Below are 11,221 nucleotides of genomic sequence, written 5' to 3'. Positions count from 1 at the left end.
TACTGAACTCGTTTATGTTGCTCCCCACCCTACTAGGCTCTCCAGCATTTATTACTTGGTGTGGCGCTTCAAACAGTACCATGAGGATCACAATGTAGTCAGCATCGCACAAATATACGGTCTGGAGGCACTTTCCACAGCGCCTCGTACCCATGGCAGCGATGCGGTGGAATCAATGGTGTTTCAGCCACAATAGGTTTACAATAGATCCCCACAAGGTACATATGTACTATCTGCCTCGTGCAACGGCTCAAGACCACAGATACGATGACCATACAGAGATCAGTATCACGAGAAAGATCGAAATACATCCCGAGAATTACGGACGAGATACAAATTTGGACTAAGAGTCACAGAAGATAGCAGTGATGTGCTCACACCAGCACTTGGGACCGTGGCCGGAAGGGTAAGCACATCTTGACGCCAACAAGTCGCCGGTCTTCATACCTGCCCGGTTATATCCCGTAGAAGCAGCAATAAGTGCGAGGTTCGTGCCCAACAAGACTTCAAGACGTATAAGCATTCGTCAACCAGTCGTCCTGTGGCACTTGAGGCACGCAGGGGACTTAGAGGACGCAAGAGGAACGTCATAGGCAATATGGTGGGATTGTGCCGTGGCTACAGGCACTAAAAACCTATAGAGACACTCTACAACATTAGTCTATCGAGAAGGTAGAGAGCGCATGTTAACTAGCGGTTCTATACTCTGCAAACATAACAGCCGAGTCATCGTTCCCCCCCTCAAAAGTACTTACAAAAGGCACTCACGGTTATCAAGTTTTACACCATTGTGCTATTTAAGTTGTTCTATCTTACTACGCAAGTTATTAGTATTGAAACAACAGGTGTAAGTTGTCTATGGTCGGAGTCATACATGACTCCATAGTGCGTCCATAACACGCAGGCCGCGGCTCTCGATAAGATATAGCCTGCAGGGGGTGCCTCAATGTGCCCACACACGATCAACCCAAACGAAAGGAAGGATATCACGACACGCACTCTCCTTCACGACAACAATGTCCAGAAGCCAGACATACGTCTCAGGCGTATCGGTAATTTCTTGTGTTCCATGCCACATTATTGATGATATCTACATGTTTTGTGCACATTATATGTCATATTTATCGTTTTCAGAACTAACCTGTCGGCGAGATGCGAAGGACTGACCTAGTTCTCTTTACTGTTTTTGGTTCCGAAATCCTAGTAAGAAATATTCTACGGAATGGGACAAATCAGACCCATGCATCCTATTTTGCCTGGAAGCATCCAGAACACCTGAGAGCCGCGAGAGGGGGCAACGTACCACGGGACTCATGGCGCGGGCATGCGCGGCCTAGGTGTGGCCCAGCGCACCCTATGGTGCCGCCGCCTCGGACGCCTCGACGCCGCCTCTTCGCCTACTTAAAGCCTCCGTCGCGGAAACCCCACGATTGAAAAAAACCAATCAGGGAAAAACCTTCCGAGAGCCGCTCGCCATCGCGAAGCCAAGATCTGGGGACAGGAGTCTCTGTTACACGCACCTGGCGGGACGGGGAAGTGCCCGGAAGGCTCCTCCATCGACACCCATGCCATCTTCATCAGCGCTGCTGTCTCCCATGAGGAGGAGTAGTTCTCCATCGAGGCTCGGGGTCTGCTACGGTAGCTATGTGGTTCATCTCTCTCCTATGTACTTCAATACAATAATCTCATGAGCTGCCTTACATGATTGAGATTCATATGATGATGCTTGTAATCTAGATGTCATTATGCTAGTCAAGTGGGTTTTACTTATGTGATCTCAGGAGACTCCTTGTCCCACGTGTGTAAAGGTGATGATGTGTGCACCGTGTGGGTCTCTTAGGCTATATTTCACAGAATACTTATTCACTTGTTATGAATGGCATAGTGAAGTGCTTATTTATATCTCTTTATGATTGCAATGTGTTTTGTATCACAATTTATCTATGTGCTACTCTAGTGATGTTATTAAAGTAGTTTTATTCCTCCATGACGGTGTAATGGTGACGAGTGTGTGCATCCGTGTTAGTACTTGGCGTAGGCTATGATTGTGATCTCTTGTAGATTATGAAGTTAACTATTGCTATGATGGTATTGATGTGATCTATTCCTCCTACATAGTGTGAAGGTGACGAGTGTGCATGCTATGTTAGTACTTGGTTTAGTCGTGTTGATCTTTCATGCACTCTAAGGTTATTTAAATATGAACATTGAATTGTGGAGCTTGTTAACTCCGGCATTGAGGGTTCGTGTAATCCTACGCAATGGTGTTCATCATCCAACAAAGAGTGTAGAGTATGCATCTATCTATTACGTTATGTGATCAAAGTTGAGAGTGTCCACTAGTGAAAGTCTAATCCCTAGGCCTTGTTCCTAAATCTCGCTATCATTTGCTTGTTTCTTGTTTCTTTGCGTTACTACTGCTCATGTTACTACTGCTTGATTACATGCTGAGCAAGCACTTTTACGGTGCCGTTACTCTGCTCATACTTATTCATACCACCTGTATTTCACTATCTCTTCGCCGAACTAGTGCACCTATTAGGTGTGTTGGGGACACAAGAGACTTCTTGCTTTGTGGTTGCGGGGTTGCATGAGAGGGATATCTTTGACCTCTTCCTCCACGAGTTCGATAAACCTTGGGTGATCCACTTAAGGAAACTTACTGCTTGTTCTACAAACCTCTGCTCTTGGAGGCCCAACACTTGTCTACAAGAATAGAAGCTCCAGTAGACATCAAGCTATTTTAAAGCGCCGTTGCTAGGGAGGAAAGGTAAAAGGTACTCACACTCGGGATCTAGGCTACTAAGCTATTTTACAGCCGTTGTAAGTACTCGAAGCTATTTCCTTTAGATCCTGCAATTGCATCTTTTTGTTTCTTGTTTACACTAGTTTGGCATAATGGACAACAATGAGCTTCTTATTCTATTTCCTGATTTAAGACATGGATGGTTTGATACGAAAATTAAAAAACCTATGGAACATTATTAGTATGAGACACTTTGAATACCATTGTTGCTAATGATATGGAAAATTCTAAGCTTGAGGAAGCTGGTTTGATGAGCATGATCTTTTAGTCCCCAAGCATTGAGGAGAAAATTTACTTTGATGATACTTTGCCTCCTATTTATGATGATTATAATGATAGTGGTCTTTTAGTACCACTTGTTATGGAGGATAAATTTTGATTATGATTACAATATACCTCCTATATTTGATGATGAGAATAATAATGATAGCTACTTTGTTGAATTTGCTCCCACTATTACTAATAAAATTGATTATGCTTATGTGGAGAGTAATAATTTTATGCATGAGACTCATGATAAGAATGCTTTATGTGATAGTTATATTGTTGAGTTTGCTCATGATGCTACTTGAAAGTTATTATGAGAGAGGAAAATATGGTTGTAGAAATTTTCATGTTACTAAAATGCCTCTCTATGTGCTGAAATTTTGGAAGCTACACTTGTTTTATCTTCCTATGCTTGTTACTTTGCTCTTCATGAACTTGTTTATTTACAAGATTCCTATGCATAGGAAGCATGTTAGACTTAAATTTGTTTTGAATTTGCCTCTTGATGCTCTCTTTTGCTTCAACTACTATTTCTTGTGAGTGCATCATTAAAGCTATTTGAGCCCATCTTAATGGCTATAAAGAAAGAACTTCTTGGGAGATAACCCATGTGTTTATTTTGCTACAGTACTTTGTTTTATATTTGTGTCTTGGAAGTTGTTTACTACTGTAGCAACCTCTACTTATCTTAGTTTTATTGCATTGTTGTGCCAAGTAAAGTCTTTGATAGTAAAGTGAATACTAGATTTGGATTCTTAGCAGAAACAGATTTCTTTCGTTGTCACGAATCTGGGTCTAATTCTCTGTAGGTAACTCAGAAAATTAAGCCAATTTACGTGAGTGATCCTCGGATATGTACGCAACTTTCATTCAATTTGGGCATTTTCATTTGAGCAAGTCTGGTGCCTCAATAAAATCCATCTTTACGGACTGTTACTGTTTTGACAGATTCTGCCTTTTATTTCGCATTGCCTCTTTTGCTATGTTGGATGATTTCTTTGATCCATTACATGTCAGGTAGCTTTATGCAATGTCCAGAAGTGTTAAGAATGATTGTGTCACCTCTGAACATGTTAATTTTTATTGTGCACTAACCCTCTAATGAGTTTGTTTCGAGTTTGGTGTGGAGGAAGTTTTCAAGGGTCAAGAGAGGAGGATGATATACTATGATCAAGGAGAGTGAAAGCTCTAAGCTTGGGGATGCCCCGGTGGTTCACCCCTGCATATTCTAAGAAGACTCAAGCGTCTAAGCTTGGGGATGCCCAAGGCATCCCCTTCTTCATCGACAACATTATCAGGTTCCTCCCTGAAACTATATTTTTATTCAGTCACATCTTATGTACTTTGCTTGGAGCGTCGTTGTTTGTTTTTGTTTTTGTTTTGTTTGAATAAATGATCCTGCATTCGTTTGTGGGAGAGAGACACGCTCTGCTGTAGCATATGGACACAGTATGTCCTTAGGCTCTACTCATAGTATTCATGGCGAAGTTTACTACTTCGTTAAATTGTTATATGGTTGGAATTGGAAAATGCTACATGTAGTAATTGCTAAAATGTCTTGGATAATTTGATACTTGGCAATTGTTGTGCTCATGTTTAAGCTCTTGCATCATATACTTTGCACCCATTAATGAAGAAACACCTAGAGCTTGCTAAATTTGGTTTGCATATTTGGTTTCTCTAAAGTCTAGATAATTTCTAGTATTGAGTTTTGAACAACAAGGAAGACGGTGTAGAGTCTTATAATGTTTACAATATGTCTTTTATGTGAGTTTTGCTGCACCGTTCATCCTTGTGTTTGTTTCAAATAACCTTGCTAGCCTAAACCTTGTATCGAGAGGGAATACTTCTCATGCATTCAAAATACTTGAGCCAACCACTATGCCATTTGTGTCCACCATACCTACCTACTACATGGTATTTATCCGCCATTCCAAAGTAAATTGCTTGAGTGCTACCTTTAAAATTCCATCATTCACCTTTGCAATATATAGCTCATGGGACAAATAGCTTAAAAACTATTGTGGTATTGAATATGTACTTATGCACTTTATCTCTTATTAAGTTGCTTGTTGTACGATAACCATGTTACTGGGGACGCCATCAACTACTCTTTGTTGAATATCATGTGAGTTGCTATGCATGTCCGTCTTGTGCGAAGTAAGAGAGATCTACCACCTTAATGGTTGGAGCATGCATATTGTTAGAGAAGAACATTGGGCCGCTAACTAAAGCCATGATTCATGGTGGAAGTTTCGAGTTTTGGACATATATCCTCAATCTCATATGAGAATAATAATTGTTGCCACATGCTTATGCATTAAAGAGGAGTCCATTATCTCATTGTCCATGTTGTCCAGGTATGGATGTCTAAGTTGAGAATAATCAAAAGCGAGAAATCCAAAATGCGAGCTTTCTCCTTAGACCTTTGTACAGGCGGCATGGAGAGTACCCCATTGTGACACTTGGTTAAAACATGTGTATTGCAATGATCCGGTAGTCCAAGCTAATTAGGACAAGGTGCGGGCACTATTAGTATACTATGCATGAGGCTTGCAACTTGTAGGATATAATTTACATAACTCATATGCTTTATTACTGCAGTTGACAAAATTGTTTCATGTTTTCAAAATAAAAGCTCTAGCACAAATATAGCAATCGATGCTTTCCTCTTTGAAGGACCATTCTTTTTACTTTTATGTTGAGTCGAGTTCACCTATTTCTCTCCACCTCAAGAAGCAAACACTTGTGTGAGCTTGTGCATTGATTCCTACATACTTGCATATTGCACTTGTTATATTACTCTATATTGACAATTATCCATGAGATATACATGTTACAAGTTGAAAGCAACAGCTGAAACTTAATCTTCCTTTGTGTTGCTTCAATGCCTTTACTTTGATTTATTGCTTTATGAGTTAACTCTTATGCAAGACTTATTGATGCTTATCTTGAAGTACTATTCATGAAAAGTCTTTGCTTTATGATTCACTTGTTTACTCATGTCATTACCATTGTTTTGATCGCTGCATTCATTACATATGTTTACAATAGTATGATCAAGTTTATGATGGCATGTCACTCAGAAATTATCTTTGTTTATCGTTTACACGCTCGGGACGAAGCAGAACTAAGCTTAGGGGATGCTGATACGTCTCAGACGTATCGATAATTTCTTATGTTCCATGCCACATTATTGATGATATCTACATGTTTTATGCACATTATATGTCATATTCATGCATTTTCCGGAACTAACCTATTGACGAGATGCGAAGGGCCAGTTCTTTGTTCTACTGCTGTTTTTGGTTCCGAAATCCTAGTAAGGAAATATTCTCGGAATCGGACGAAATCAAGACCCGAGATCCTATTTTGCCCGGAAGCATCCGAGACAGCCGAGAACCGCCGGAGAGGGGGCACGGGCCCACGGGACCACAGGCCGGCGCGGCCTAGGTGGCGCCGCGCCACCCTATGGTGCCGCCAGCCTCTTCGACCCTCCGACGCCGCCTCTTCGCCTGCTCAAAGCCTTCGTCGCGAAACCCCCGATGAAAAAAACCACGATACGGAAAACCTTCCGAGACGCCGCCGCCGCCAATCCCATCTCGGGGATTCGGAGATCTCCTCCGGCACCCTGCCGGAGAGGGGATTCATCTCCGGGAGGACTCTACACCGCCATGGTCGCCTCGGAGTGATGAGTGAGTAGTTCACCCCTGGACTATGGGTCCATAGCAGTAGCTAGATGGTTGTCTTCTCCTCATTGTGCTTCATTGTTGGATCTTGTGAGCTGCCTAACATGATCAAGATCATCTATCACGTAATACTCTATGTTGTGTTTGTCGGGATCCGATGGATAGGGAATACCATGTTATGTTAATTATCAAGTTATTACATATGTGTTGTTTATGATCTTGCATGCTCTCCAGTTATTAGTAGAGGCTGCGGCCAAGTTTTTGCTCTTAACTCCAAGAGGAGTATTTATGCTCGATAGTGGGTTCATGCCCGCATTGACACCAGGACAGTGACGAGAAAGTTCTAAGGTTGTGTTTGTCTTGTTGCCACTAGGGATAAAACATTGGCGCTATGTCCGAGGATGTAGTTGTTGATTACATTACGCACCATACTTAATGCAATTGTGCTGTTGTTTTGCAACTTAATACTGGAAGGGTTCGGACGATAACTTTGAAGGTGGACTTTTTAGGCATAGATGCAGTTGGATGGCGGTCTATGTACTTTGTCGTAATGCCCAATTAAATCTCACTATACTTATCATGACATGTATGTGCATTGTTATGCCCTCTCTATTTGTCAATTGCCCGGCTGTAATTTGTTCACCCAACATGCTTTTATCTTATGGGAGAGACACCTCTAGTGAAGCTGTGGACCCAGGTCCATTCTTTAATGCTGAAATACAAATCTGCTGCAATACTTGTTTTACTGTTTTCTCTGCAAACAATCATCTTCCACACAATACGGTTAATCCTTTGTTACAGCAAGCCGGTGAGATTGACAACCTCACTTTTTCGTTGGGGCAAAGTACTTTGGTTGTGTTGTGCGGGTTCCACGTTGGCGCTGGAATCCTCGGTGTTGCGCCGCACTACATCTCGCCGCCATCAACCTTCAACGTGCTTCTTGGCTCCTCCTGGTTCGATAAACCTTGGTTTCTTTACGAGGAAAACTTGCTGCTTGTGCGCATCATACCTTCCTCTTGGGGTTCCCCAACGAACGTGTGAAATGCACGCCATCGGCCACCTAACCAAGTTGAACCCGGATCGAAGTCCGACGAATCTCCGAGACGGACCTAGGCTGTTGTGCCTACGGCTTCCGCGAGTCCAAAACACACATCAGGGCGAATGACCTCGCTGCAGCATCGATGAACGAACGTACCGCACCCTATACGTGCACACCGGAAACAAGGGATACAAGGCACCCAGAGGCTTCCCAAAGTAAACAAGTAACAAGTCGGCATGCACGCAACAACAAATGGTAAAACATTACGAACTAGTTGTGGCCATCTGGACAAAGCTGCAGATTCACAGCGAGTGGTCGGGGAGACCCATAGGCATACCCACATGTGGTTAGAGCGCTCGATCTCGGAACGGATAACGAGAACTCGGGTCCTAAGCTTTAGAGAAACACAAGTGAGCCGTCACAAAACGATCGGGCTGACCTCATCGATGTCTCCGCTAACAACTATTAACAAGTAACCATGATATCCACGACGATGATATAACCATGTAGCATGTGTCATGATTCCCAACGAGATAACCGAGTAAGATAGCGGTAACTGGTAACGAGATATAACAGCACTAGCATGCACTACGACTCGCAAGGCAGTACCCGACCAAACAATAGGCTGTAGGTGGTTGGTGGAGGCAATATAGGCTGCTTGAGGTAACAAGTGGAAGGGACACATAACAAGAACTGCAACTCAAGGATAGCATAAGGGAGAAGGCAAAATAAAATAGGTGAGCGACTCTCGTGGGGTATAGGGGAAATGCTTGCACTGTTAAAGCTTGCTGAGGGACATCCTGGGAGATCTTGTCGTATCTCACAACACCACTTCGTGATCCTATCCAGGGAAGAAGCAAATGCTGGAACACACAACGGATGCAAATCTTACTACTACGGCAAAAGAATCGGCATGATCATGATATGATATGCATGGCATGGCAAACATGATGTGGCGATGCAACTTATATCCAATTTAAACGGAATCGGAATTCCGACAAACAATTATTAGATTCAAGTTATTTATCTACCCCGCATATTAATTGTTGGTTAGCATGGCAAAGACATGGCATATGTGAGCTACGGAAAAATTAAATGGAACCGGGACAAGAGATAAGCATTCCCACACAATTCCATATTTATTTAGGTGATTCACTATTTACCCGGACCCATGAGATATGCGATGCAGCGCAACATGTATGATTGATGCAACAAGATATAGATGCACATTTATAAAATAGGGTATGATTGGCTCGGGGGTCTCACGGTAGCGAAACAAGGCGGTCGCTGGATTCGGGTTCGGAGAGGAAGAAGATGGCGAGGGTCTCGATCTTCCGACCCATGAAGAACTTGGTTAGATGGCGGATACTTCGCCTTCGGATCGGGGAGAACTTGAGGTTCCGGCTCGGTTCGTGGGTGTCGAACTTGAATTTGCGTCATCGATCTCCGGGTTCAACTCCAAAGCGTGCACTGGTAGAAGGCGAGCAAATGTTGGTCCTAGTTGCATGGACACATATACCAAAACGAGAAGGTGGCGTCCAGAGTGAAACACCTTGCTGCTGTTGGCAAAAGAAACAACGATGGCTGCTAGTTACTCGACGAGCGGATGCGTGCGCGCACGAAACAAAAATGGCACAACGACGTCGAAGAGCGGCGCTGCCGTAGACGCGAGGTGGCCGGGGGTCGATGGAGCACAACCCGAGAGATGGAGAACATGGCGAAGCGCGGTGGCGTCGTGGCGCCCGCGTTGCAGAACTTGACGACGGCTAGGCGAGCTCGTGACGGTCGCGGGGAAGGAGGCAAGGACGCGGTGCCGGGGTCGCGGCGCTGCAGGCCCTGCTCGCGGGGAAGACATGAAGCAGGGGGTCGCGTCCATGGAGAGGACGCCGCGTGGAGGAGCTCGGGACGGCGGCCTTGGGCGTCGTGGCTCCCTGCGGCGCGGAGTGGAGAGGAACGGTGCCGAGTCGCGTGGACGAGCGGAGGAGGTGCGGCGCGAGGGGACTCCGCGGACGGAGGCGGCGGGCGCAGGAGTGCGGAGAACGCGGCTTAGCTCGAGCGCGGGCGTCCAAGAGGAGGCCGTCGACGCGCGGCCACGGGAAGAGGAGGAGCCGGGGAGGTGGCGACGCGCTTGCGGGAGGAGCGCCCGCCGGCGCGAGGAAGAGCCCGACGAGGGAGCAGCGGGACGCGCGAGCAGGCGGCGCCATGGCCGGAGGCGCGAGCGCGAGCAGTGGAGAGGAGCGCTCGGGGCGGAGAGCGAGGTGAGGAAGCGAGCGGCGTCGGGTGATACATCTCCGGCCGTATCGATAATTTCTTATGTTCTATGCCATATTATTGATGATACCTACATGTTTTATGCACACTTTATGTCATATTCGGTGCATTTTCCGGAACTAACCTATTAACAAGATGCCGAAGAGCCGGTTCTGTTTCTATGCTGTTTTGGTTCCTCGAAATCCTAGTAAAGAAATATTCTCGGAATTGGACGAAATCAAGACCCGAGTCCCTATTTTCCCCGGAGCCTTCCAGAACACCCGAGAGCCGCGGAGGGAAGCCACAGGGGCCCCACACCACGCCCTGGCGCGGCCAGAGGGGGAGCGCCGCCCTATGGTGTGGGCCCCAGTGCCCTCCAGAGGCTGCCCTTCCGCCTATTTAAAGCCTCCAGTCGCGAAAACCCCGATGCTGAAGAACCACGATACGGAAAACCTTCCGGAGCCGCCGCCATGCGAAGCCAAGATGCGGGGACATGAGTCTCTGTTCAGGCACCGCGGAGCGGAGAGTGCCCCGGAAGGCTTCTCCATCAACACCGCTGCCATCTCCACCACCATCTTCATCACCGCTGCTGCTCCCATGAGGAGGGAGTAGTTCTCCATCGAGGCTCGGGGCTGTACCGGTAGCTATGTGGTTCATCTCTCTCCTATGTACTTCAATACAATAATCACATGAGCTTCCCTACATGATTGAGATTCATATGATGATGCTTGTAATCTAGATGTCATTATGCTAGTCAAGTGAGTTTTACTTATGTGATCTCCCAGGAGACTCCTTGTCCCACGTGTGTAAAGGTGACAGAGTGTGCACCGTGTGGGTCTCTTTAGGCTATATTTCCTGAGAATACTTACTCAACTGTTATGAATGGCGTAGTGAAGTGCTTATTTATATCTCTTTATGATTGCAATGTGTTTTGTATCACAATTTATCTATGTGCTACTCTAGTGATGTTATTAAAGTAGTTTTATTCCTCACCGCACGGTGACAATGTATTAACTTGTCAATGCCTATGGATTGTAGGCTAGGGTTTAGTTAGAAGTAGAGGGCAAGTAGATCTCGAAGGTTTCAGTAGAAAAGTACTCGATGATTATGAAAACTAGGGTTTGTGGACAATGATTCGATGATCTCTACATTCCTCGACTCCCTTATATA

This window comes from Lolium rigidum, chromosome 4 (assembly GCF_022539505.1).
Source record: "Lolium rigidum isolate FL_2022 chromosome 4, APGP_CSIRO_Lrig_0.1, whole genome shotgun sequence".
NCBI classification, from domain to species: domain Eukaryota; kingdom Viridiplantae; phylum Streptophyta; class Magnoliopsida; order Poales; family Poaceae; genus Lolium; species Lolium rigidum.
This window is presented reverse-complemented; position numbering follows the sequence as displayed.